Genomic DNA, 6,412 nt, shown 5'->3' with positions numbered 1-6,412 from the left:
GTGCCTCGCAGAAGCGTCGGAAGTGTTCCTAACATGCGTGGATCCAGAGGGGGGGGGGTGATCGCCCCTCCCAAGAGCCAAAAAATATGGTTAAAATTTATCTGTCTCTCGTAAAATACGGGATGATCCAATGCACCTACAAAATAGCCCCGTTCACATACGCAAATATTGCGGTAGCATTGGGAGTTCTAGCACCCGCTTGACGACTTTTTCCTTCGTAAAAGGAAAGAAATGGAGAGCAGTCATTGGTGAAAATTCTTGAAGCGGGTTTTAAACCCGCTTTTTCTACTTCCCACGTGAACGGGACTAATATTCGCAGCTAAAGATGTCCGCCACCGCCCTATATATTCGCGGCTGAAGACTTCCTCGGGTACATTCACAGCTGAAGACATTTGGCTCGGCTCATTCGCAGCTGAAGATATTTGACTGTGAACGAAGATGCTTGCTTTCGTTCTATTCAAATCTGAAGATGCTGCTTTCGCTCCATTCGAAGTTGCAGTTGTCTGCAGTTTGGCATTCGGAGCTGAAGTTGTCTGCAGTTTGGCATCCGCAGCTGAAGTTGTCTGCAGTTTGGCATTCGCAGCTGAAGATGCCTGTTTTCGCTTTGTTCACAACTGCAGATGGCTGCCTCCACTTTCGTTCATGCGCGGATCGAAAAACGGCAATAGGAACAATTGCCTCAAGAGACGAATAATATGGGGAACCCGTCTGTCCCGTAAAATGCGGGACGATCAAACGAGCTTACATATATAATTCGCCCCTCTTGTCACATCGTCCTGGTTTCGAACCTGAGAGTGCTTTTCAAGAGCTTTATGGGAAGCAGCTACAGCATCTCCGGCGGCACTACATGCACGTACAGAACTCGATATTACTGGGAAAGGAGGGGATATTATAATTGGATTCGAGGAAATATACCTGACTCTTTAAAAGATGGCACTATGGTGGTAGAGTGGTCATAGTGACCAGCCACACATCGCGAGGACCTGGTTTTGAACCCTACCGGTGCCACAGTGGTGGTCGGCTGAAATTGGTTTTCTGAGATTTCCAACATCTAGGTATGAATGTGAGCCGATCTCCCTGTCAAAAAGGTTTCGTCACAGAGAACAACAGGCCTGCAACGGTACAAATATTCAATCATTCCACATAACTCACAATATGAAATATGTGAAAGATGGCAGCACTGAAGAATCAGGAACGACACTAGATATGCACTCTGACTGTTAGGTGAAAACACTCCTCACACAACTCAGTCGGTAGTAAATTGATCCTGGAGATAAGATCGGAGTTTGACAGAAATAATTTTGAAAGACAGAACTGACTTCATGACTGAAGAAAAGGCCCGAAGAGTGGGGAGCTGAGGAGCTCCCCAACGGAAGACATTGTCCCATTGACTAGCCTCAGGGCTAGCTGACTCTATAGAACCAACTCCACCAATCATGGAAAGGATCAACGACGGCCAAAGGGGCTCATCTGGGAGCCCTCCAACGGAAGATCAAAATCCAATTGGCTGGCCTCACGGCCACTGCTTTACCGCACGCCAACTCCGGTCATATCGCCATACAGCAATTTACTACCGATAGAGCTGGGACGGAAATGGAGCCTGCATGTATCGGTGGTCACCTCGGGCCTCGGTAGAAAAGACCCTTGTTATCTATGTCCTTCTCCAGGATCAAAACTGTGCACCTGGCGGCAGCCTTCATGGGGTAGCAGACGAACATCTTATTACGACTGCGTCGCTCGCTCGCTTGGTAGGCCGGCAAGATAGAAATGACTAGAAGGCCTGGCGAGTGCTGCGGGGGGGGGGGGGTGTAAGATAAAATCTCCCTTCGGGTTTTTTTCTTTGGGGACGGCTGACGCTTGTGCCTCTCAGGAGGGAGGGGGCGGATAATATAGCGTCTACCATTCGAAAACGTCTGCACAGCAGCGGGGAATTTGTAGCAAGTGCAAGACATCCATTGCCGCGATTAATTTCGACTCCATACGACAGGCGGCTGAGATGGTGTGTTGAGCGTCAACGAATGGTCAAAAGAATGGCACGACATGGTCTTTTCAGATGAATCTTGATTTTGCCTACAACACCCCGACACATAGTGATGCATTTTGCACAAAATCGTGGCCAAAACCCTCCCAAAAATAGTTTTGCCGGTCGACCCTGATTTTTTCACAGATGAAGAGTGAACAAACCCCAGCTTCTCGGCGTACATTTTCTTTTTTTTTCGTTCATCACCTCTTAGTCCTCATAAATCAGTGTTAAAACCACCGATTTTCCTGTAGAAATGCGGAAATTTAGTGGGGTTTACATGGAAATTAATGTCTCCGTATTGTCTTTGATATTCAACTGCATAAATTCATGTGGGTTAAGATATTTTAAACATAAATCTTTATAATAGATAGGATAATTATGGGGCCCATAAAAAGTACATCCAAAAAAATTCACAGCTTTAATTAAGCATTTTTGGAAGCAGAAACAGGCAGATGAATTTTCCACCTTGAACAAGTTCAAGGGGGAAAATCGAAATACTTAGCGCCCCTTAAAAAAAAAAAAAGCGAAACAAATATATTCATTTTTACGTTTCTTTAAATCTAAATTTGTTTATTTCATGAGTCGCGCAGGAAGTGGCCGTATTGGTTAACTTGGGCACGGTTTGCATGTCCCTGAAAGAAAGAGAGAGATATCACGTGATATGATCACAAAAAGCCTCATTGAAGAAAAATGTTATAGGGTGTTATAGCTAATCTATATACAGGGTGATTATAAAAAAACTATCCCGACATATGGGCCCCTAACTATCATACCATTCACAGAAACTGAATGAAATTTTGGCATGAGGTATTTTGATGTATGCGCTCAAGAATGATAAGGAAAACAACAGTGTCACTCTAAAAGTTACGGTTATAGTGAGAAAATTTCGAAAATATCAAATGGCAACACCAGGTTTTTTGTATTGGAATGTGATCTCCATTGTGAAAACCCCTAAATAGCGTTCGAACGGCAACTGTAGCATGAAAATCACCGGCGGTAGATGGGCTAAAAGTGAGGACAACCAATAAGGACAGAGAAGCAGCACATAAAATAAAGCATTTTATTGTGTTTCACAAATTTTCCACATGACCTTGTGGGGGACTAATCAGGCTGGGATCTCAAACGGTGGGACGAATGAAACGAACATTAATGCTCTGGTGCACGGCAAAGTCCTTTTTCCTTGCCTAGCTCCGGGAATTTTCGTGCTACAGGTGCCATTCCAACGCTATTTAGTGTTTTTCAGTATGGAGATCGCATTCCAATACAAAAAAACTTGGTGTTGCCGTTTGATATTTTCGAAATTTTCTCACTGTAACCGTAACTGTTAGAGTGACACTGTTGTTTTCAATATCATTCTTGAGCGCATACATCAAAATACCTTATGCCAAAATTTCATTCAGCTTCTGTGAATGGTATGATAGTTAGGGGCCCATATGTCGGGATAGTTTTTTTTATAATCACCCCGTATATAAAAGCGAATATATGTCTGTCTGTCTGTTCGGTGATTCATATGTTTTATTATGTACGAAAAAAGTAACTGCTGGAGAAATCAAGTTGAGGTGTCAATAAATATTTTGTTTATAAGCATAAAAGGAGTAATAATTCATTTATATCGACGAACTGTGTAGCATATCCACTACAACTGGTGTTTCCGTTCCAACTAGTGATAAGGTAAATTTTTTTTTGCACGCCGAAATTGGTTCCAGAACAACGCATTGTATATGACAAAATCATGCAAGCAATTACAAATCAAAGCGGTGGATTGTACTTCATAGATGCGCATGGAGGTACAGACAAAATTTTTCTCATTTCAATCATTTTGGCAACCATACGATCACGGAATAAAATTGCACTGGCAATTGCATCATCTGGAATTTCTTTTGGATGGTGGTTGAACAGCGCATTCAGCACTGAAACTGCCGTTGAATTTGCAAACCACTGAGACTCCAACATGCAATATCACGAAAAAATCCGGAATGGGCAAACTTCTCCAAACGTGTGAACTTATCTCATGTGGGACGAATGCACAATGGCTCACAAAAAAGCATTGGAAGCGCTTGATCAAAACTATCAACCAAAGACGAATTGATTCTAAAGGTTTTCCCAAATATCGCGCGGAATTACAAAAATCATCAGTGGCTCAGTGCACGTGCTGTATTAGCAGCTACGAACAACGATGTCAATGCCATCAATTTCAGCATTCAAAACGGAATACCAGGCGAAGTGACAACGTGTAAGTCAATCGATACTGTGATTAAGCAAGACGAAGTTGTTAATTACCCAGCGGAATTCTTACAACAAAGATCCATAGAATTATGCGGTAAACGGTACGTTTATTAGCAAAACTGTAAGAATGTAACGCCATGTGTGCTGACAAATTGTTCCAAAATCGTAACGTAACGTTCAGTAGTAATCGTTTCTCGCACGAAGAAGGGGCCGATAATGCCTCTGGCGCATACCGCAGCCCATGCAGTAACTTTAGGCGAATGTAGTGGTTTCTCTTCACACAAATGAGGATGGATTTTCGGAACCCCAAAATCTCCAGTTTTGTTTTTTTGTTTTTTTAAATTTTAAAAAATTAAAAAAAAACCTAAATTTCCGAAATTTCTGTGCAACATTTTTACAGTTTTGCTAATAAACGTACCGTTTACCGCATAATTCTATTGATCTTTGTTGTAGAGATATTCAATTTTGAAATAAGGGCTTATTCGCTGATCACCCTGTATATATAAAACTGAGATTTTCTGTACGTCTCTGTGTGTGTTTGTGTGTGCGTGTATGTGTGTTCTCTATACAAATCCACAATTTTAGATCGACCGTCACCAAATTTTGCATATACTAAATCAAATGGGACCCGATTTGAACGATAGGCTACTTTAAAATTTCATCAGAGCAAGGCAAATGCCCCAAATGGTCAAAAATCTCTCGGGCAACAATGGTTTTGGGTCCTCAACAATCACTTTCGGATCATTTACTTTGGTTACCGTGGTTCCCTAGCAATGCGTTTCAGACGTGTATAATATGCCTTTACAATGGATTGTCACTTCTTTAATGCTGCCAGTATATATTTACAATATTTTATGCCTTTACAATTGTTTGCCACTTTTTCAATAGTTGTCAGAATCATCATCAGCATCACTTTGAGGGGCAGGCAAAGGATGATCCTCATAGAAATCAGTGTTAAAATTGCCGATTTTATTGTAGAAATTCGTAAATTTGGTGGGGTTATCCGTCACATCAATAATTTTAAAAATTTTATTGAATTCGAGATTTTTGAAATATTGAGTTCACTTAGATATACGAAGCCGATGAAATTAAATATGAAGTAATTAGCCGGACATACTTTTGAGTTGTATGTCCAGGCAATAACATGAATTTCAACTTTTTATTTATATCTTCTCAAGCACGAAAAAATTAAAGTCTCCGTTTTGTCTTTTGATATTCAACTGCATAAATTCATGTAGTTTAGGATGTTTTTAAAATTAATTATGGGCCCGTAAAAAGTACATCGAAGAAATTCCACAGCTTTAACTAAGGATTTTTGGAAGCTGGAACAGACAGATGGATAACTTGAAGTTCAGGGGGTGGGGAGGGGGGGGAAATCGAAATACCTAGGCCCCTTAAATAAAGATAAAAAATAAATATTCATTTCTACGTTTCTTTAAATCTAGATTCGTTTCTTTCATGAGTCGCGCAGGAAGTCGCCATATTGGTTAACTTAGACACGGTTTGTATGTTCCTCAAAGAAAGAGGGAGATATCACGTGATCCAAAAAAACCTCAAAAGCAGTTGATGCTGGTTTCGCTATTGCGCAAAGGCATTCGATTGGCGAAGACTTTGTGGAGGGTTGGGCAGAAGCTTCCAGAAGGTTACGCCCATCCAGACTGTGGCGCCACAAACCTGGTACTATGAAATACAAATTTGTGGAATATTCTTTTTCTCGAAGCTTCTACCAGACCTATGAATAGAAGGATGCCAGATTCGGGAAGAGAGAAGAGAGAGATTCGATGAAAAGTCAGTTGTGATTGAACTTCGCGAGAAAGTTGTTAGCTCTCTGATTAGCCTGTAAATGCGTGAAAAAATTGCTGTTTTGTTTTGCAATCTCTTGCGAAAAATTACCCGGAACAATATATCGTTGTGACTATAAGATTTTCCATCCATTACAAACTTTTTATTATAAATTTTCTGTGTCTAAATTACGTTTTATGCTTATTTTAACTTCCGGTATTTACTTTCTTTTTGAATTCTTAATCAATTTTTTTATGCAGCATTTTTATGTTATTATAAGTTTTTTAATATGCATCTCTGCACATCAATATTCTTACGTGTTACTGCAATTCAAATGTCATATACAGGTATATGATGATGATGAGATATCATGAACAAATC

This window comes from Pholcus phalangioides, unplaced genomic scaffold, assembly GCF_987345545.1.
Source record: "Pholcus phalangioides strain wild (caught in Gottingen) unplaced genomic scaffold, Ppha-v1.0 ptg000010l_1, whole genome shotgun sequence".
Lineage (NCBI taxonomy): Eukaryota > Metazoa > Arthropoda > Arachnida > Araneae > Pholcidae > Pholcus > Pholcus phalangioides.
Note: the sequence above shows the minus strand (reverse complement) of the source record.